Raw genomic sequence first — 23,974 nt, 5'->3', positions numbered from 1 at the left:
CTGATCGCCCCTAACCACCTCTGCCTGCCTGCCTGCCTGATCACCCCTAACCACTCTGCCTTCCTGTCTGATCACCCCTAACTGCTCATCTACCTGCTTGATCACCCCTAACTGCTCGCCTGCCTGCCTGATCGCCCCTAACCACCTCTGTCTCAGCCCCCGCCACCACAGCTTCGTTCGGAAGGATGTCTAGAATGACGTCCGGAAGGTTTTATGGCTGTCCGGTCTAATTAGCATTTTATGCTTTTATTATTATAGGTAATAGCTACTGCATTTATCTCATTATCTCAGGCTATCTGTTATACCCCCTTCCCCCATTTTCTTTTTGTCTTTTTATCTTTTCTTTGGGGCGGGCATAATGTCTGCTTATTGTACATTTGGTATATATAGAAAACATAACAAAATTACCTATCTGTTCCTAAAAAGTTGCATAAATAGTTTCTTAATTTCATAGTTTTTTATTCACTGAGACCTCACTACTTAAATAATTTTTTAATGAACCTTTTAGTAAACTAGAAATGTTTGTAATATAAAAAACTATTCTTTATGTATCTGTTTTGCAACTTTATTTTTTTTACACCTATGATTTTATGATTTTAAAATGGTGGGTTTAGTGTAAAAAATTTAAAGCATGTATATGCTTTTGTTGTTGGAAATTTTTTTTACCACACTTTCCCAGAAATAATACTGAGAGGTATAGCTTTAAGGGCACCTGTTGAAGCAAAGAGATTTGATCAAGTGTGTTAGCCTGGGATCCAACATCCCACTTTCCTACCCAGAATCTAATCCCATTGGCCACACATTTCTACCTAAATCATAAGAAGTTTATATCATCATATAATTTGACAGCTCATAATCCAAGGTTAACTCCCATTTGTAAATCACATAAAAATTTAACTGTTTTGAGAGATAATTATTTTAAAAATCTCTTTTAGTAAAGTAGATTGCTACCAATTCAGTGAGATAGCTAACAGAGTCATTCATTCAACAAATATGTATGGAGTATTCACTATGTCTTTGACAAAAGAGTTTACAGTGTGTGTACAGAAGATCTACAGAGGTAAAGATGAGAATTTGATAACTATAAAACAATATGGAAGAGTAACTATAGAAAGCAACCAGAAAAATTGCATTGGAGGATTGTGGGAGGGGGTCATTAGGGAGAAAATAGTAAGGTTTAATAAAAACTTTCTGAATGAAATCATAGAAAGGCCATTCCATACAAAGGAGACAGATGGGCAAAGGCAGAGGAGTGAAAAATCAATCTGTTAGATATAGACAATCACAAACAGCTTTGTGTTGCATAAGTGTTCAATGCAAGGTGATGAAAACAAAGAGAAACAGAGACAGAGATAGGCAGGAGCACTTCAGGGACATCTCAGAGTCATTTTTAACAATTTATAAGTTATTTTGTCCTAATGACCTTTTGGGAGGTGAAGGCAGCAATTCTGATGAAAGATAATGGCAGTGACAGTAAATATTCGCGAATATGATGAATTGAAACTATGTTTAGGAGTAGTTATCAGAACTTGGTGATCGATTGGGCATTTCATGGAGATGAGAGGCTGCAAAATTCTACATGATACACAAGTTCTACCTTGAGCAACTGGGTGGATGGTGCTGCATTAACTAAGAAATAGGAGCCAATTTAGGGAGAAGATGCTAAACAGAGTGGGGCACAGACCTGAATTAGATACCTAGACTAGGAATCAACTGGTAATCATCATATCTGAAACCGTAAGACTGGATAACTCAAGGAATATAGAAAGTGAGATAAGTTGTGAACTGAGGGCCCAACTCTGGGGCACAATAATTATTTAAAATCAAGAGAAAAGTAGGCAAGAATGGAAACAGCAAGATGTTGAGCAGAGGTAGGGGAAGAATCCATAACATAACAATGTCATGGAGCCACAAAAGTGAAAACTGCAGCAGAGGGTTCCAGTGAAGAAAAGGTGGAAAAGTACAAATTAATCTCTCTCTCTGCCTCTCACTACCTAAAAACAAATCCACATATTTAAAAATGTTGCATGCTTTGACTTTTATATTCAAGCTTTTTCTGTAAATGTAAACAAAATGGAAACTGAGTAATGGTTAATAGAGGAGAAAATTTAGCATTTCTTAAAAGCATCTTTAAAAGACAACTACCAGACTTCCTTTTTGAGAAATCTTTTTCATGTTAAAAATCAGTAAAACCTGACTTCAGTAACTGGCATTAGGTCTTCTCTAATGCTGAAGTCAATAGCTCCTCTTGTAACGGTGTTATGGTTTAAGTATTGCTTCAGGCCTGTGTGAAACTTGAACATGGGATCAAAGAGATAAAAGTCACCTGGCTATATCACTTTCACTTTATAGTCTGAAATTCTTAGGATCTGTACATTCATCCAATGTGTCATTGATTGTTTTTAACAATCTTTTGCATCGATGTGTTTTGGAAGGTGTTTTTTTCCTCTTTAAATCTCCCTTCAGGGAAGCTGAAACATAAGCTGTGGAGTGTGAATGTGTGTGGATCTTAAATCCTAGAAAAGCAACAAATGCCGAATTGTGAGCACACATACAAATATTTTAACAATGATAACAAAATGTTTATGGAAATTTGGGGATCCTGAATTTCTAAGATAATTATAAATTGAGTGAAGACAGTATCGTATAAAAAAGGAAGCTGTAGGGCATAGTGGTGAAAAGCACAGGATTTACTCTCAGATTGGTATTCAAATTCCAACTGCATCATTTACTAATTATGTGATTTGGACAGTGACTTGAGTACTCTGAGTCTCAGTTATCTTTTCTACTGAAGAACAAAAGTCAGATTGACTATAAAAACTTAACCCAAAATAAAAATTTTATTTCATTTTACAATATGCCAACCACTGTTTTCAACAGTAAGGATACTACACTGAACTACTCTCATGTAATTTATAATTAAATAGTTAAAATGTCATTTCATATAACAATCATTTTTCCAAAGAAAACAATCTGGATAAGCTAATAGTGAACAAACAAGATTGGGAGCTGGTAGGTCCTCTGAGAAGATAGCATTTGAGCAGAGACCTGAAGGACATAAGTCAGTGATTCACATGAATATTTGGGGGAGAACTTTCTAAGTAGAGAGTACAGCAAATGCAAACATCCAAATCTGGGATACTCTGATAAATTTAAGAAAAATCAGGAAGATCTGTGAGCCTGGTCCTCAGTGACTTATGAGTTGAATTTCAAATATAACCAGGGATTAATCCATAGGGGAACTTATATGCCATATGACTTAAGGGAACCAGGAGTAGATACAGGACAACCAAGCAAAGGCATTTGCAATAATGCAGGCAAGAACTAGTGGTGGCTTAAAATAGGAAGATGACACTTGGTAGCAGCTAAAGGTAGTTAGATGCATGCATTTGTAAGTAGAGTCAACATAACTTCTTACAGATTGAATGTGAATTGTAAGAAGAAAAGTAAGAATGATTCCAAAGTTTTGGGTTGAAGTAACTTGGTGAATGGAGCCAGTAAGAAATGGATAAAAAGAAGGGGGAAACTATAAAAATTTAGTTAATCTTTAGCCATTCATGGTAGGAATAGTCAATAGACCATCGGATATAAATGTATGCATTCAGGAAAGAAGTCAAGGATGGATTTTAAAATTTGAATATTATCAGAATAAATATATTTAAGCTATGAAGATAGAGTAAGATTCCTATAGGAGTATTAAAACAAAAAGTGGTCCTGAGTCTGACTTCTTGGGGTCTCTAATATTTAGAAGTCAAGAAGATGAGGAAAATGCAGAAAAACTATGGGAGGGTGGTATCTTAGAGTCAAGCAAATAAAGTGCTTCAGGAGAAAGGGGATGATTTCTGCTGTATGTTACAGAGAGGTTGAGTGGGATGAGGACAGAATTGACTATTACATTGTCAATGTAGAGGCCATTGGTGACTCTGAGAAGAGTCACCAATAGAGTGAAGGGTGCAGCACCTTATTTCAGGGAGTGAGTTCAAGAGAGAATAAGAGTGGAAGTAGAAATGGAAAATATAATGAACAGGTTTTTGTGATAATTAAATAAGAAAATATATGGGAAACATATACCCCAATGTTTAATACATTTTATTTTTTAAATAATTTTTTATTATTGAAAGTATTACATGTGTCCTATTTTCCCCCATTGACCCCTGCCAGTCTGCACCCGCTCCCTACCCCAGGCCCTCACTGTCCTACTGTCTGTGTCCATGGACCATGCATATATGCATGCGAGGTCCTTGATTGATTATCTCCCACCCACCTACTGTCCCTTGTCTTCCCTCTGAGATTCCACACTCTGTTCAATATTTCCATGTCTCTGGATCCACTCGGTTAATCAGTTTATTTTGTTACTTAGATTCCACATGAGTGAGATCATGTGATACTTGTCTTTGTCTGACTGACTTATTTCACTTAGCATGATACTCTCCAGGTCCCTCCATGCTGTCTCAAAGGGTAAGAGATTCTTCTGTTTTACTGCTGCATAGTATTCCATGGTATAAATGTACCACAGCTTTTTTATCCACTCAACTACAGATGGGCACTTGGACTGTTTCCAGATCTTATCTATTGTAAATTGTGTTGCTATGAACATAGGGGTGCATACATTCTTTCTGATTGGTATTTCGGGTTTTTTAGAATATATTCCTAGAAGTGGAATCACTGGGTCAAATGGAAGGTCCATATTTAATTTTTTGAGGAAACTCTATACTGTTTTCCATAATGGCTGTACCAGTCTGCATTCACACCAGCAGTGTACTAGGGTTCTCATTTCTCCACATCCTTTCCAGCACTTGTCATTTGTTGATTTGTTGATGGTAGCCATTCTGACAGGTGTGAGGTAACACCTCATTGTCCTTTTAATTTGCATCTCTCTGATGATCAATTACTTTGAGCATTTTTAATGTCTCTTGGCCATCCATATGTCCTTTTTGGAGAAATGTCTATTTAGGTCCTTTGACCATTTTTTAATTGGATTGTTTATCTTTCTTCTGTTAAGTTGTATGAGTTCCTTATATATTTTAAATATTAACCCTTTATCAGATGTATATTGCCAAATATGTTCTCCCATACAGTGGGCTCTCTTTTCATTTTGTTGATGGTTTCTTTTGCTGCGTGAAAGCTTTTTATTTTGATGTTGTCCCATTTGTTTATTTTCTCCTTAGTTTTCTTTGCCCCTAGGAGATGTAGATGTAAACATTTTGCTAGGAGAGATGTCTGAGATTTTGCTGCTTATGGTTTCTTCTAGGATTTTTATGATTTTACGACTTATATTTAAGTCTTTTATCCATTTTGAGTTTATTCTTGTGTACAGTGTAAGTTGGTGGTCTAGTTTCATTTTTTTGCATGTATCTGTCCAGTTTTCCCAACAACATTTATTGAAGAGACTGTCTTCACTCCATTGTATGTTCTTTCCTCCTTTGTCAAATATTAATTGAGCATAATGGCCTGGGTCCATTTCTGGGGTCTCTGTTCTGTTCCATTAATCTATATGCCTGTTCTTGTGCTAGTACCAGGAAACGACAGGACACTGAAAAGAGAAATATAAGATATAAACAAATGGAAGAATATACCGTGTCATGAATTGATATAATCAACATCATTAGAATGTCCATAGTACTCAAGGCAATCTACAGATTCAATGCAATCCCTATTAAAATACCAACAGCATATTTCACAGATATAGAACAAATACTCCAAAAATTTATATGGAACCATAAAGGACCCTGAATAGCCGCAGCAATCTTGAGAAAGAAGGACAAAGTTGGAGGAATCACAATACCAGATTTCAAGTTATACTACAAAGCCACCATAATCAAATGTTTAGTACATTTTAAAATGCCAATAGTTATTATCACCATTTTTATCATTTTTACATAGTCATACATTATCATTTAAATATTAACTATATGCATAGCAAGGTCAAGAGAAATAATTATATATATTTATATAATTTATAAATTATATATTTATATAATTATATGTATGTGGTTTTTATACATTAAAGTTTTTGGTATAAGTTTTATCTCACTTCATCTTCACAACATTCTTTTGGGGGGAAAATACAGTCATGTAGGTTTTCTTTGTTTTACAGCTAATGAGGTTTCTTAGGCTCATAGCTTATGACTTACCCAAAGTCACATATAAAGCCAGAAATAAAACCAAGATCTAACGACACTTGACTTTTTTTTTCAGCAATAAAGGACAGAAGTTTAGTTATTTCACTAAAAAGAAAATTGCATGATACCAGTAAGAATCAGACAATGTAAATATCCAACTCGAATAATGAACACTCAAAAGATAATTTTCATTTATAAAATACTTACACATGTACTGTTAACCATCTTGCACAATTCGTTCTTTGTAGACATGGTCAGATTCCCCAGTTAAATGAGAAAATGTTCTTCCATAAAGACAGATTGAGAAGATTTTTTAAAATATGTTTTATTGATTTCAGAGAGAGGAAGGGAGAGGGAGATAGGGATAGAAATATCAATGATGGGAGAGAATCATTGATCAGCTGCCTCCTGTATGCCCCCATGAGCCCGAAACCCAGGCATGTACCCCAACCAGGAATTGAACTGTGACCTCCTGGTTCATGGGTCCACACTCAACCACTGAGCCACAACAGCTGGGTAAAAGATTTTTTTCATAGAAATTATGTAAAGAAATATAAAAAATGGCAAAACATTTATTTAAGCATACATTTAATAAATCAAACATTTTATTGTACAACTACCCATGTTGGGTACTGATTTAGGTACTAAAGATATAAGAGGAAATAGAATCAGCATTATTCCTGTTATCTTGACAACTTACTGAGATAATAATCAAATTTGCAGCCCTGACCGATTTGGCTCAGTGTATAGAGCGCCGGCCTGCTGACTGAAGGGTCCCAGGTTCGATTCTGATCAAGGGCATGTACCTTGGTGGTGGGCACATCCCCAGTGGGGAGTGTGCAGGAGGCAGCTGATCGATGTTTCTCTCTCATCAATGTTTCTAACTCTCTATCCTCCCTTCCTCTCTGTAAAAAATCAATAAAACATATTTTAAAAAAATCAAATTTGCAAATGTGAATATCTTAAATTATGATAAGTAAATAAGGAAAGAAACAGGGAGCAACAGCATAAAAGAAGAACAACATAATAATTCAGTGTCATTATATGAAATAACATAAGAAATACCTGTCATCTATATAAGAGAGATAAGAAAATGTCTGGATCCTTTTGACAAACCAGGTGTAATCACTTCCAGAAGCTTGGATGAAAAGAGAATTTTTTTAAAAAGTGACATGCAGCCAATAAGGCACTTTGGTAATAGATATGAAAGGGAAATTCTGTTGATTGTCTCTTCAGGTACCTATCTTTGTTGTTTCCAGATGAATGAAGACAAGGACCAGTGTACTTTCTTTAAATTTCCTTGTAAGAGGATACTGAGGTCAAAGTGAAACATTAAAAAAATAAGCATCAAATAATTCTGAAATGATTCCAAGATGTGTTAGCTGCTCCCAAGTCTCCAAGTAATCAGTATGGAACCCTGCTTACTCCTACAGGGCCAAAGTTTCCCATCCACAAAAGACTAGAGTTTCTTTGGAGCTGCAACCAATCTGAGACCTTGATATCTTCTGAGAAGATGCATTTCCCCATCAAGTCATCTTTGTTAGTGACCAAATTAAGCCTTTTTGTTTATCCAGTCCTCTGATCCCCATATGCTGGGTACTTGTTCCCCACAACCAATGCCCACTGTTCCTTTTTCTCCCAAATCTTTCAACTGTGTTCTCTGGAATTTCATACTGATTAACCCTCGTATCTTCAAACACTTCCTGAACAATCCATTTTCCACATGGTTAGAACTTAGAGGTTCTGACATGAGGTCTATAAACTATATTTCAAGAGATCAAAGATTAATGTTTAAATTCTTCCTGTTATTTTAAAATATGTATTTGTTAAAACTATTGTTGCTGTATTATAAGGATATCTCTTACAACTAGGTTGCCTTTTGTGTCTGATCAAGTAATGTGCAATCAAATCATCAAAACCATATTACAATGTCTAGAATTATTTCCTATTGACAATAATTAAATTAATGTCTTTGCCTTTTGATTAAAGATAACTATCATTGTTTACTTTAAACATAAATTTGCAGAAAACTTCAAAGGAAATAAATTATAAGGATGCTTCCATATAATCTAGTTTTACTTTTATCTTTGAACTGGGGCACAGAAGCCACAATCTTTTTTTTGTGTTGAAAGGTTTCTATGAGTGGAAGCATGAATCTTGAAAATATAAGGTTTCCTTTGAATTTGTGGACTGGTGTGTGTGTGTGTGTGTGTGTGTGTGTGTGTGTGTGTGTGTCTGTGTGTGTTTGAAAACACTTGAATTGGAAAGACTGGAACATTGTCAAAAATTTAATGAGGCAGAAATCAAGACTCATCCTTGATTCCTCAATGTCTTTCAGCCTTCACTCTACATCTATTTACTTCCCAGTTCCTATGAATTGAACCCCTTAAATATTTCTCAAACCTGCACACTTCTCTTTGTAACCACAGCCACCACTCTTGTTCAAGCCAGTGTCATCTTTTACTGCAATTACTACAATCTTTTCTGTGCCTTTGGTGTTACTCCTCACTACCCTCAATTTTGCTCTCAGCCAGGGTGCTCCCTGTATTGCAAGACAAAGATGGAGACAAATCCCTGAGATTGTTTTTGAAAGTACAACTATTTGGAAATTCTGGGAGAAAGATATGTTTGAAGGAAAGCTGTATCGAGGTAGAGAAAAAAACAAATAATCACTTTGTTTATGGAAGACTAAAGTATTTGGAGTTAATTTGTATTGTAATCACAAGTAACGTAAGGTAATGAAGAAGTCTGTTTGTTGAGTTGGTTTTTTTTGTTTGTTTTGGTATTTTTTTAATATATTTTATTGATTTTTTACAGAGAAGAATGGAGAGGGACAGAGAGTTAGAAACATCCATGAGAGAGAAACATCGATCAGCTGCCTCCTGCACACTCCCTACTGGATATGTGCCTGCAACCAAGGTACATGCCCTTGACAGGAATAGAACCTGGGACCCTTCAGTCCGCAGGCCGATGCTCTATCCACTGAGCCAAACCGATTAGGGTGAGTTGGTGTTTTTTAATGCTAAGGGATGTTAACTTGTCACCGATCTAGTCAGAAAAAATGAGTTATCTTTTGTTTTGTTTTTTGATATTGGGATTCATGGTGTAGTTGCAGCTCAGAAAAGAGAGAAGGTAGGAGAAAAGGCTCTGATCCAAGGATGAACAGATTACAGATTGTACCAACCTGTGGGAAGGCTAGAGCCAAGGGAAGAAGTCAGCCAAGAGTCCCCTGAGACATAATGACAAATGAGCTGTGTGCCAAGTTTTCTTTTTCTACTCTTACAAAATCATCTTCTCCTTTTATGAATCCTCTTGTGAAAGCATCACGTATTTAGTAAAGCACATTAATATAGCCTTAGAAAAGGAAATACATATGCCCTATTAATGTTGGAGACAAAGTAATCTGGGGAGAAGACAGCAGCTTGCAGAGTGGTGATGGAAAGCCAGAAGTCTTCATGATAAGCCTCAAACAGCAGTTAGGAGGGAGCAGTGAAGGCCAACAACTGGGGAAAACAGAAACCTTCCTTTTCCAGAGATTCTTAGACAACATTCAGTTATCTGCATACTAGTAGATGGAACATTTGCCCAACACATTTATGTTGTCATTATCTAACACTCTTCCAGGCCTGGGGATAATAGAAGTGAACAAGACTTCCACAGATCAGGCCTTGTGGAATATAGAGCCCTATGGAAGAGAAGCAATAAATAAAAAAGCATAAATTGTCATATGCTAGTAGAGAAAGTAAAGTACATTGTAGGGGTATTAGCTACTGAGGGAGAGCTCATTGACATTTTATAAAAAGAGAAAGGGGGGCCTTGCTAAGAAGATAACATATGAGCAGTGATCTGAAGGAAGTTGTGATTTTTCTATACAGATATCTACCAAACAAATGACCTAAGAAAAGGAAGGAAAGTAAGAAAGATGATACTGAAGGGTGCTTGATATTTTTGATTGCTTATTGAAAAAAAAAGCTCCATACATCTATGTGACTCATTGCTACTCCATCAGTATGTATTGACATCAAATCTTGTTTTCCACTGAGAAAGTCATAACTTCATCAGAAATTAAACATAGTTAACCTGTTTGTCTGAGGTTTCATCAAGAAATGAAAGCAGAATATAAATTTATTTATTTTGCACCAGAGTTTTCTGATTTTCTGTAGGGTAAGTTTTGAAGCACCTGATTTGCATTAGAACAAATATTTCACCTTTTTTTTGAGAAAAAGAGAGAAAAGATAACTCCAAGAACACTTTCAGAACTGAGTTTATTCATGATTTGCCATATTTGGAAGACATGTTGGCCACATTAATGTGATACTTTTTTTTTTACTCAAACTCAAGGTCCATCACTACAAGAGTATGTACATTTCTGGTCAAGCTGCCCACTTTTGAAGAGACTGTTGAATGTAAAGCACTATGTAAATGTAATGTTAATAGCTCTGACCAGGTGACTCCATTGGTTAGAGCATCCTACCAATATGCCAAGGTTGTGGGTTCGATCTCCAGTCAGGGCACATATAAGAATCAACCAATGAATGCATAAATAAGTGGATATCTCTCTCTCTCTCTCTCTCTCTCTCTCTCTCTCTCTCTCTCCCTCTCTTTCTCTCAAATCAATCCAATTAAAAAGGTACTGTTAATGAAGTGTTTCTACAGTCTCTAATTAAGAATGGCAATGCTTGAATGTCTCTGTAAGCAGAAAGCTGCAGATATCTGGAAATTTTTTTAAAAGTCTTTTTTAAACATTACTGCTACTCAGGTGAATTTAGAATCAAAACATGAATTCATTATAATTTTCTTGCTGATATTGGTAGCATCTGAGTATTAGTCTTTCTCAACTTTAGCTTCTTTGGTTTAAAAATCACAAAATGATGTTACATGAATTTAACTACTCAACATTGAGAATTCCATAATATCTGTAATTCCTTACACAAAGCCACCTTCATGTGACAAAGTGAATTATGAGAGAGTGGATTCCACTTTCTGAAATCAGGGTGTTCCATATTTCTTGACATCAAAATGAAGATAAATGTTTAAGAAATCCTTGGACAAGTGTTTTACACATCAAAGTCCATTATATTCCTTCCTTCCTTCCCTCCCTCTCTGCCTTTCTTCCCTGCCTCTCTGCCTGTCTTCCCTGCCTCTCTTTCTCCCTTCCTTCCTCTTTCTTTCTCTCTTCTTTTGTGAATAAGCTTTGCTTTTTCCTTAAGGTTTGCTTGAAAGCACATTAATATTTACTTTTAAAATCTGCACAATTTGGTATGATGTCAATTTTTAAGGAAATGACCATTTGTTATATTCATGAAAAAGCAAGATTGAAAGATGCAATTATTTGTAGAAATTGATTTTACATTATATCTCTAAAACGAGATCAATTTTCCATTCAATAGAATACATTGTATATAATTTTTGTGTATATGTGTGTTTACTAGTATATGCAGTTTTCTGGGAACAAGTCTGTGGCTTTCATCAAATTCTCAAATACCTTTCTAAGGAATAAAAAAAAAGTCAAGGCCCACTGCTTTAAACTGATGAGGAAAATAAGCTATATTTTTTGGGGGGAGACCAACAGCCTGACTCTATACCTAGTTAGTCAGTATCCCTAATGCACATTCTTGTAAGCCTATAATCAAGTCACTGCCCCTTCCTTAATTATCTGGTCTTGCAAGACCTATTTACCTAAATACTCACATTTTTCAGAGGCCATAAACCAAGAACAATACACAACCCCTGGAGGGGGTTATCAGCACTGGCACCAGGCCAGGCCTTCAGGTGTGATCTCACGTCCCCCATCCCAACACATGGGGCTTTTTGCAAAGCCCGAGAAAGGTTCGGAAGTCTGATCCTTATTTGGGGGACAAAGAAACCAAAGGGTATGAAGAGAAAGCTTCCTCCATATTGGCTTGCTCAGGATTTGGAGAACTGACCCCTGAGTCACTGTACTAGTACATGTTAAACATCTGAAAATAAATAGGTTTATCCTGGTTACTGGTACTCCTGTGTATTTCTCGGTCACTTGGTAAATTCTGTAACAAAACTGGACCCTAGCTCTGCTCTGAAAAGAGTCCTTCCCCTCCTGCTCTTTCCAGTAAAGTCTATTAATTTTCTGAAACTTCAGGAATCTCAACTTTGGGATACGGTTCCAATTGCTTCTTCTGAACCATTATTCACCCACCATCTTGTAGCATGTTTATCTGCTCAGCATCACTGTCCTCCACCAACTTCCTTTTACATTTTTCATCTTCTAAAAACTTCATGACTTAATTCACAGTCTTCCTCTCCATTCCAAGTTTTGCCCTTATTCCCAGAAAGTTGAACATACAGGTGGACAATATACTCAAAAGGGGCATCAAACATTCCTTTATTTCCATTATTTTATTTCCCACATTCTAGTTCTGCTACCCACATCCCACGGACAGACCTTATTCTTCCGTCACCAACTGAAATGTTTGTGTTTGATTTCCTAAATTTAAACATTACAATCTAATAATTACAACCCCTATCCTTTCACTCAGCTACTTATACAATTCTTGTAGCTACAAAGTGGCCCAATAGTTACAGCAAATACTCTGGATTCAGAGACTCTAGGCTTAATAGCAATTCTTTCATGTGCAAAATGAAAGAACATGAGCAAGTTTCTTAATCTCTCTAAACTTCTGCTTTTTTTTCTTTTAGAAATAATAGCTGTTGTTGAGAGGATAATATAACCCATAACATTTAGCAGATGCTACTGAGGAAGTATGCAATCACAGTTCTTTTTATGATGTTTGATCTTATTGTGACCTCTAGTCACTTCATCTAATATTTTTTATTAACCCACAGACACTCAAAAAAAAGTATATCACTCAGCATGCTACTGTTAGGACCATGGAACTACTCAGAAAATTGTAATGGTAATTAATTAATAAATATATGCTACCATAAATTTAAAACCTCTAGCCTCTATGAGACCCAAGGTCACCCAATAAGTTTCATTTCTTACTCATCTTTCTCCTCTTTTCCAAAGCAGTTATTACAAACACTCTCTACCCTTCTCAAATATCATACCTTACTTCCTGACTTCTGAGGGATTTAAGTCTAGGTGTTTTCCTTTCACTCCTGCTATCCTGCTCTACTGGCTTTCTTTATCACCATTGAATCATGTATGTGTCTCCCCTGGCAAAATAAAGACAACAATGAAAACAAAACTATACCTCAAAGTTAATTTCATCTTTCTTCTTCAAGTTATTGCTCCATTTCTTTCCTTTTTCCATAAAAAAGTTCTTGAAAGAGTTGTCTAAACTCAACATCTATATTTTCTCACCTCCCTTTTACTCTTCAATATAATTTGTACTCTCACCAGACAATTGAAACTGCTCTTGCCAGTGCTATTTGTTGCAATAGAAGCTTAACATTTTCACAGCAATTGACATTTTGACCTCTAGATATTTTTCTTGAATGCTTCCTTCCCTTGAGTTATTTTTAAATAACAGCTTTATTGATAGGTAATTCACATGCCATTAACTTTATCCTCTTATAAAGTACAATTCAATGGTTTTTAGTATATTCACAAAGTTGTGCATCAATCACCACCATCTAATTTCAGAATATTTTATCATCTCCAAAAAGAAACCCTGTACCCATTAACCAACACTCCCTAATCTCTCTTCCATTGGCAAGCATTAACCTGCTTTCTGTCTCTGGATTCACCTATTCAGTTCATTTCATATAAATGGAATCATACATGTGGCCTTTTATGTTAGGCTTCTTTCATTTAGCATATTTTGCAGTTTTATTCATATTGTAGCAAGTACCAAAACTTAATTCCTTTTTAAGGCTGGATCATATCCCATTACCTGGATATATCGCATATTGTTTATTCATTAATCAACTGATGTATACAGAGTTGTTTCCAATTTTTGGCTATTATGAACAAAACTGCTATGAACACTCATACACAAGTTTTTATGTGAACATGTTTTCAATTATCTTTGGATATATAACCACAGTACATGTTAGGTTAGGTGGTCACTCTATATGCAACTTTTTGAGAAACTGCCAAACTGTTTTCCAAAGTGGCTATAACCAGCAATGAGGATTCCAATTTCTCCACACCCTTGACAACATTAGCTATTGTCCATCTTTTTAATTATAGCCATCCCAATTGGTATTAAGTGATATCTTATCGTGGTTTGTTTGTATTTGCATTTACTGGTGTTGAACATCTTTTCATGTACTTGTTAGCCATTTGTATATCTTCTTTGAAGAAACATCTATTCTTCCCTTAACTTTTACATGATCATACTCTACTGGCTTTTCTCCTGTGTAGGATCCTTTTTCTCTGTCTTGCTTACTTTAAATATTGATGTTTCTCATTATTCTGCTCCAGATCCTATGCCTGGTGATCTCATCCATCCAGACATTTATTGATATCTAAAGGTCAAGTATGCCTAAATCTCAACCACCTGTTCAGTTCTCCCTCCTGAGGTCAAGATTTGGCTATCCTACTGTTTACTGTACATCTTCATCTTCATGTTCTGTAAACGTCTAACACTGAACATAGTTAAACCTGAATTCATTGTTCTCCACATAAATTCCAACCCATTCTTCCCAAGATGAATGGCCCAACCATTCAACAAAATTACCCAAGCCAAAATTCTAACTATCCTTTTCTCTTTCCATAAACCCACACATATAAAATGTCTTAGTCTACCCTAGTCCATCTCTTAAATTCTCTGAATAAGATCCTCCAATCTTTTCCCATTATCAGTGTTGTAAGTCAGCCCTGATCATTAACTACCTGAACTAAAAACAAAGGCCTCTACTCCTTCCCCACTGGTCTCTTCACAGCAAACATTATATTCTCTGAATTAACACCCTCCAGTATTTTTACTCTGAATTATTGTGGCTCCCTTAACATGACTTCAGCACCTTCTGTCAATATGAAGAGATGCCATAACCTTCGTTGTGAGGTTCAGGATCTGAAGGAGGGGCCGACACACAAATGAAAATGCTATACAAGAAATATGAATTTAGAAGGCATTGGAAGGTCAGACTGAGTCCTCTTTCTGAAGAGGCACACCGAGTCCTGGCTCGGTCCACTTTTTATTTACTTGAATACACATTTGCCCTTTAGCAATGCATACAGGCAGATTAAAGGTAAAGTTTGGTAAACAATGTAAAGATTATGAGGTCAGGAAAGTGCCTTGAGCCATTGCGCTCACAGTAGAAGCAAAACTTGTGATTCAGCCCTGCTGAATATCAAAGTCCATTGGCCTTCCAATGTCTCCCTTTGATGCTGATATTTTCTTTACCCTCCACCAAAGAGAGGTTGACATCTTTAAGGATTACATTTCCCAGTCTCCCTTCAATCCTTCCCAATTTTCATTCATAATTTCTAAGCAGAATTATCTGCCAGGTTATAGAATTGAAGTAAGTATGATAAAGTGGCAATCACACAGCTCTTCTGAAAGCACTAGCAGGGAAGTAGATTGGTTATCCATGGCAGCTTTCATGGAGATCTTTGTGCAATGGCTCTTAACTTTGGCTGTGTGTAAGCCCCACCTGGAGAGGGTTTTTTGGCTTTAATTTTAATACTGTGACTGGCCTTCACTTCAGGTCAATTAAATACAGTCTCTGGAGATGCAGACCAAGCATCAGTACCTTGTAAAGCACTCCAACTGATTATGATGTTCAGCCAGATTTGGGGAAAATTAGTTTGATATTTACCTGGTCCCTAACTTTCTAGTTGCCAAGCCCAAGCCATGGTAGCAGCAGTAGCTCCTACTTCAGTAGCTTTGCTGAGTGTGGCCAAAACAGTGTGGTTTTTGAGTAGGGGGTGATGACCACAAGCACAGCAGTTCCTTGTCTAACCAGCATGGCAATGTGACTTGTGCAGTCATTGTTTGGGAAGCTCAGACTACACCCAGCTTCTCCAGACCTTCCAATAAGTCTTAAATTGCTTAATATCCTGTAATAAATCCCTTTCTGCTGAAAATGGCTAGAGATTGTTCAGTTGTATGCTACTGAACCCTGACCAATGCAGCTATCTAAAATTCAAGTCTGACCATGTCACATTCCTGCTTTAAATAATTAAAGGGTTCACCCTAGTACTTACATTAAATCTAAAATGCCTTTCTGTGCCTTACAAGGTCTTTTGTGATCTGGCACCTGCCTTTATTTAATACATGCTACAAATATGTATTAAAAGTATTTTAGAAATGCATACTTTCTTTGAAAAATTACACCCCTAAGAATTTATTAAAATAAAATATTTAGTATATGGGCAAAACATAATGTACATGAATATACATCCTACTGCATTATTTTTGTCTTAAAAACTGTAAACAAGTTAAATATCTATCAATAGGAGCCTAGTAAGAAGTGTTATAATATATTCATAGAATGAGATAATTTCCATTAATTAAAAGAATCTCTAGGTGATAGTTTTGTAATTTCTTCAATTTTATCCTCATTTCTCTATTTTTTTCCAAGAACATGTACATGTGAATCAGAAAAAAATGAAGACATTTTCATTTTAGGAGGAATAATTTTATGTTCATAACAGATAGATCAAATCATATAAGCAGCCCTCCTTATCAAACAATGTCTTAACAAGTATAAATCCTTTCTGGGTGAGTTGATGGCCATATGCTTCTCCACTGACAGTTTCCTTTTGGGCAATCCACTTTGGACATTGTTATAGCCTTTCTGGGGGAGACGACATGAAAGAAAACATTGTAAGGGTGTGGCGGAACACAAATACCTTGTAAACAGTGGTGTGTGTTTTTGGCCTTTCCTGCAGGTCAAAAGTAAGAGAAAGCCCTAAACAATGGAGAAAGTAAAAGCAGTCCTAAGAGAATAAGGAGAAATGATCAATAATGCTGCTATCTCCTTCTGCTTCCTTTGTCTGCTTCTTCAATAGCATGTGTTATACCAAAAGGGAAAGCAAATTGGTATTGACCTGTGCACATACTAATAATCATCAAAAAAATGCACATAAAAATCATCAAAATATGTTCCCAGTACCAAACATGCACCAAGAACCTTAGCAGGAGCTTTGGATAACAGATAAATAGCATTATGACCTCATAGAATCTTACATATGGTTCCAATAACCCTGTATGATGGGGATTCCTGCATTGCCACTTTCCAGGTAGGGAAGTTGAGGCTCTGGAAAATTAAGTTCTTTGCTCAGGTCAGCATAATTCGTAAATGGCAGGCCAGGTTACTTAGCCAGCTTTCTCTATTCACCTAAGTTCTTTTTTATAGCAGCTTTATTTATTTTTTAATTTTATTTTATTGTGGTAAGAACAATTTACCTGATATTTACCTCTTGACAAATGTTAAGTGTACAATACATTATTGTTAACTATAAGTACAATGCTGAATGACAGATCTCTAGAGCTTATTCATCTTGCTTAACTTAAACTTAATGCCCATTGATTAGTAACTCCTCATTTCCCATTCCTCCCAGCTCTTGGCAACTACCTTTCCATTAACTGATTCAATGAGCTTGACTATACTATATACCTCATGTAACTGGAATCATACAGTGCTTGTCTTTCTGTGACTGGCTTATTATTTCTCATAGCATAATGTTCTCAAGGTTCATCCATGTTGACACATACTGCAGAATTTCCTTTTGTAAGGCTGAAATATACCTCATTTTCTTTATCCATTCATCTGTCAATGGACATTTAGGTTGTTTGCACATCTTGGCTATTTTGAATAGTGCTATAATGGGAGTGTTGAGATAGCTTTCAGGTCCTGATTTCAATTCAGGATCTTACTCAGAAGTAGAGCGGGATAAATACTCAGAAGTAGAATTGCTAGGTCATATGGCAGTTCTACTTTTAATTTTTTGAGAAACTTCCAGTATGTTTTCCATAGAGGCTGCCTCAGAGATGAAAGACTTGTGTATTGAGAACTATTGAAAGAACTTAAAGAAGACACAAACAAATGTAAAAACATTCCATCTTGGCGAATTGGAAGACAATATTGCTACAATACCTATACTACACAAAATCACAATGGCACTTTTACAGAAATACAAAATATAATTCATATGGAGCTACAAAATTAAAACAAAACAATAACACAGAAATAGCCAAATTTATGCTGAAAAAGGGAACAAAACTGGAGATATATTTCCTTATTTCAAAATATATTACAAAGCTACAGTAACCTAAACTCTGAAATGAAAATCCACAGAAACATTCCAGGTCTCAATGTCAGGTCCACAAGTGAAGTGGATGGAGGGGGGTCGGGAGAGATGGGGAGGATGAAAGAGAGGGAGAAGAAGAGCTGAGGGGAGAGAGGAACAAAGGAAGAGACTCTTAAAGAGTAGCAAGAAAAATAGGAGATCCCATTAATCACTTTTAATAAAAGCAAAATTTGGAGGAATACATTTTTATAAGCAAATTTAGTGCTTAGCACAGTGTCTGTGTGCATACACAGTCTTTCATGCTGAGAGAAGGAAACTTTCCTGTTGGTTCTGGGAGAAGCTATTCTAAACCCAGCTCACAAGTGCCACTGTGTTCTCTTCTTTCTGCCAAAGGGCATGGGGACCTTTCTATACTGCTCGTTTTAATTGAGAAATTCAAATTATAGTAAATTTCTACTTTAAAAATAAGAAACTGTTGCAGAACTAAATAGTCAATATAAGAAAAAGGAAATTCTCATTTTCAATTTCTTTCCCAGTCTTCCACCTGCATCTTTTCTCTAAAATTGAATGTGGGGAACATTAGCATTTTTCCTACACAGTGAGAAGATCCATACCCAGAGCAGAGCATCCCTTCTCTATTTTTAGTAATAAATTTTAAAGAAATGCACACAGGTTTGCCATGTATATGGATGTTTTTTATAGCACTGTTGATAATTTTTAAATGGGAGGCAAAATGCCCATCAATAGGAGTGTTCTTAAATAAATCATGGAAGAGCTAGAACTTGGAACAATGAACAGCAATTAAAAACAAGGAAGTAGACTTAGAGCAGGAATGTTAGAAACAGCTCCCTCACATCCCTTGCCCATTAGGGTATTGGTGCCTGTTTGGGAGGTAACTTGGATTTGGGAAGTTCTGGGACATGCCTTTGTACCCCAAATAGTTAACAACAGTACTCTTCAACTCTAATCAGTGAGAGGAACTGGAAAAAGTAAAGTGACAATGCACTAGACAATATGAAAAGTAAATGACCCACATGAATTGAAGGAGGCCAACAGAAAAAGCCATGCTAGTAAGACATTCAAGTTATTTTTGCTACTGCCTCTGATTCAATCCAGGCATCCCAAATTGTCATGCTCTCTCCCTTCCTCCTATCAGCTCAAAGGCTGATCTGAAATCAATCATTTACAGCTTAGTGGTTGTATTTCAGAGCCAAAGTAGATCTGGCTGAATCACCCAGGGACCTATTCCCAGAAGTTCCTGGACAAGAAAAATATGTGTAGCTAAAGTATTTAATGTACTTGTGTGGTGGGGTTGCTTTCTGCTGTTTCCACTATTTTAAATAAAATTATTAGAAGTATATGGTTTCCTGCTACAAAGGATCAATTGCATTTTTGTGGACTAACGTTTCAGATGATAATTCGTTTTAACTTTGTTCATTGAGGGGCATGTGACCTATTAACATCCATTGCTTTTTCAGAAAAGCAATCTGTTTCTAAATTTTGAATTACATGGATGGAAAATCAGAAATTCAAAGATATTTGCCTTTGGAGAAGGGGTCTGAATATCACTGATCAAAGGAATGGGAAACCACTGAGGTCATGAGGAAGAATGACAAAACGAAAGTGACACAGGAACTCAATTTGTTAGTGGGGTAGAGAATGGACTAGGAAGCAAAGAGGTGGAGGCAAGCAAATTAGAAAGCTCCTGATGTGTACAAGTCACTAAACTGCATATTTTACACATCTAACCTCACTTATCATGAAAATAACCTGCCAGAGATATTTTGACATTCACTTCACAGATGAGAGGATTGAGGCTCAAGAAAATAAAACAGCTATTAAATATCAGTGCTAATCTGAAGGAAGAGAGAGAAAAGAACAAATTTATGACATCCTAGGGAGTAAGATCAATTACTACGATGATCCTCTCCCTAGAACAGTGCCTCCAACTTGGCTGATCACTGAAAACACCTGCAGAGCTTTTGAGAATACCGAACCCAAAATTCTACACCAGAATAATTCTGAAGATCAGTCAGGTTTGGGAACCTCTGCGTCATCCAGATGACCTTCTAGTCATTTTACTGAAAAAGAGACTAAGTCCAAGGGATGATTAATTCAGCATTAGACCGATTATATGTGCGACAGTGGCAGGGCACTCAGTAGAATCTCTGCATAATTTAGCTGGAGATGAGAGCAGAGCTGTGAAGAAATGTCAGAAATAGAGGAATAAATTTTGGATTTATCTGCATGGAGGTGATCATTGGAATCATGAAAGGTCTTCCAGGAAGAAATGAAGGGGGAAAGGAATAGAGGCTGAGGGCAGAGCTTTAATAAATATCCACAGAGGTAGAATGGGAGAAGGAAGGAACAGGTTGACATGACTGAGCAGTACAGTATTTAGACAGAAGCAGAACCAGGAAGATAAACTGCCACAGAAGCAATTCTATAATCATCCAGGGTAATAAGCACTAAGAAAAAAATTGGATCCAATGACTGAAAAGTTACTGGCGAATTCTGAGACTATTATCTGGGGAGAAGGCAGACAATAGGGAATTGACGAAGTTAGTGAGAAAATGATGAACGCAGATATAAGGCGTCTGACTAAGAAAGAAAGGAAGAAACAGTAGCAGCATCTAAATCAACAAGGTCAATGGAAGACATTTTAATTGATATTATCACTGAAGTATTGGGATAACACTAAGTAAGTAGGAAAGCATAATTTATTTTAACTATGGAACAATTTACCCAAACTCAGAAATGGCCACCAAACTTAAGCTCCATGGACAGTTTTTGTCTATGTGATTGAGAGGAGTATACTTCATTTGCAGGGAAAAGGTCATGACATATGCCCCAGATATAAAAGACTGTGAGACCTCTACAGAACTGCTGATCAGGGCTCCATTCCCTGGACACTGCCCCTGACAAAGGAGGCATCTTGGAAAAAAGAGCTCATGTTCTTCTTCCTCCATCAGCTAAGCTGGCCCTTGGTTAGGACTGGGGTCACCTTAGCCAAGGAACTGAGGACACGTGTGCTCTCATATAGCCCTCCTCTTTACATGAGGGGAGATTTGAAATTCAAGTTTGCTGTTTGGGTGGTTATTATTTTGTTTTTTGTCTTTCCTTTATTCTTTTTTTCTTTAATTATTTCACATCAGTCATCTTTATTTTTTTCTCAATTAAATGTATCGGGGTTTGTTTAGATGATGGGGGAAGGAGAGCTGAAAATGGCAGGGCTTTAGACCTCTGGGTCATGTGTGCCAGTCCTGCCTCACAGAATGCTTCAAAGTGGAGGTCTGGCCCAGGTCCAGTTAGCAAATATTATATCATTTTCCTTCCTTTCCATTACTTCTTTACTAATATACCTCCCACATTGGGAACATTCACTTTGGTCTGAAATAGAATTCACATATTACTGATTCCTTAGCCAACATAGCCACCCAACTTCTAAGGCTACCTTTAAATCAGCACCTGATGTCTAGAGCAAAAAAGACAAACCAAGTCACACTCCACAGGGAAAACTAAGATTCCAACAACATAAGAGGCCATATTCCAACATCTCAATTTTTATCTAATGGCCCCACTTAACAGAGAAAATAGAAAGCACCACATGGGAATGCCATCATTTCCCGTTGCCAGACCTTTAAACTGCCTGAGCCCCACCCATCCTCCTCCCCATTCCTCTCCTCTTACTAACAGAATGGTCCTTTTCCTGTTTTAGGTCAATCCATTTAGTCACAATTTGAATTTTATCCTTCCTGTCTGCCTATGTACATTGCTCTTTCTTCTATCATAATTTGTTGATTATTCCTCTTTTTCTTATATCTTCATCTCCTCCCTCTCAACTGGATTCTTTTTATTCTTAAAACTGCCAAGCTTCTCTTGCATCTGTAGGCCACTCCCTCAGGTTAACAGGTAACTCTCACCTTCCCTTCAAAGCCTGATTTCTTAGTAGAGAGGTCTGGCTTCATTGGCCTGATACTGCCATCAGCCTCTCTAACCTTTCCAACTGGCTCCCAGCCTATCACCCCACTGAAGAACCCCTTGGTTCTCATTATGATCAACCTGCCTTAAGCCTTATTCAATTGGTGTTTTCATTTTTTATCCTAATTGATTCCTTAGGAATGATCAATATCATCAGTCCCTCCCTCATTCTAGAAACTCTCTTTCCCTGGTCTGAATAACAGGACCCACATTCTCCTGTTTTGTCTTATCTTATTTTGTTTATTTTTTCTTAATCGTCTTTCCTGATCCATCGTCCTTACCTTGGCTATTAGAATTTGGTCACTGATAGCATCATTTCCAAGCCCTTTTCTCTCTCTCTCCAAGTGATCTTTTTCATGACTGTAAATTAAATGACTATCTATACATGTATTATTGACCACCATTGTATATATTGGATCCAGTTCTCTCATCTGGCCTCTAGTCCTAGAAACCAACTTTCTACTTAACACCTCTATTAGTATAAAGACTCTCCAAGCTCATCATGCCCCAAATGAATTCAAGATCTTCTCCCTTTCCTAACTTGGTTTTCTTACAGTGTTCCTTCTTCCAGTAAATGTCATTTGTACAATCCAGTATGTATGGGTCATATTTAAAGCTCCGTATCTAATTCATCTGTAAGCCCTGATAGTTTATCTGAATATCTCTGAAATTCATCTATTTCTCTTCATTCCTGCAACAATCATCCCAGAACAAACGACTATCATCTTTCCCCTGTACTGCTGTACTTCATACTTAACTGTTTGCCTACATCTACTCTTGAATCTTGCCAACTGGTTCTCTATAATGTAATCAACACGATATTTAAAATATGATCTTGTCACCCTCTAACTTAAAATTCTTTAGTATGTTCTAAAGCTCTTAACCTCTTACAAGGCTGTGCATGTCCTGGAACATGCCGACCTCTCCAATCTCATCTCAGACACTCTCCCTTTGATTTCTCAGCACAGACTACTGCCTGCTTTTCCTTACAATCTTTCCTCATCTTGGCATTTCTCTCTCTCGTCCTCCTCCTCCTTTCTCTCTTTCTCTCTCTGTCTCTCTCTCTCACTAACTCACACTCAAACACAATTTCTCTTAGTTGACTCTAACACACTCTTCCTAAACACCCACACGAACAAATTCTTACTGGAAACCTTCACTAACTTATTCTCCTTTTGCCTATTTCCCCAACCCATTATAGCTTCTTGTAGCACAATGTGCCTTTCTTTCCTTTACAGTTTTATCATTATACATGTATTTGAGTTTATATGACAATTTTTCTCTCTTACTATACTATAAGCTCCCTAAGATAGTATCGCCAATACTACACAGGATTTGGTCTGTGGCAAACACAAATATTTATTAAATTCAATATGTTAAATTTAACCAAGAATTGTGGGCACATCCCCAGTAGGGGGTGTGCAGGAGGCAGCTGATCCATGTTTCTCTCTCATTGATGTTTCTAACTCTCTATCCCTCTTCCTTCCTCTCTGTAAAAAATCAATAAAATATATTTTTAAAAAAAATTTAACCAAGAAGCTATAAACAGGATTAAGTTTAAAGTTTAAAGTTAAAAGTCAAGTTCAGGATCCTGTTGAGGTCAAACTACAGAAGAGATAGTCCTGGTAGCACACATGTAATGCTTCACAGATGTGCAAGTGAGACAGTCTGCCTCAAAGGAAAGGAACAAAGGCAGATACCCTGCCATCACACAGAACTGTTGTCA

This window comes from Myotis lucifugus, unplaced genomic scaffold (assembly GCF_000147115.1).
Source record: "Myotis lucifugus unplaced genomic scaffold, Myoluc2.0 scaffold_74, whole genome shotgun sequence".
NCBI lineage: Eukaryota > Metazoa > Chordata > Mammalia > Chiroptera > Vespertilionidae > Myotis > Myotis lucifugus.
This window is presented reverse-complemented; position numbering follows the sequence as displayed.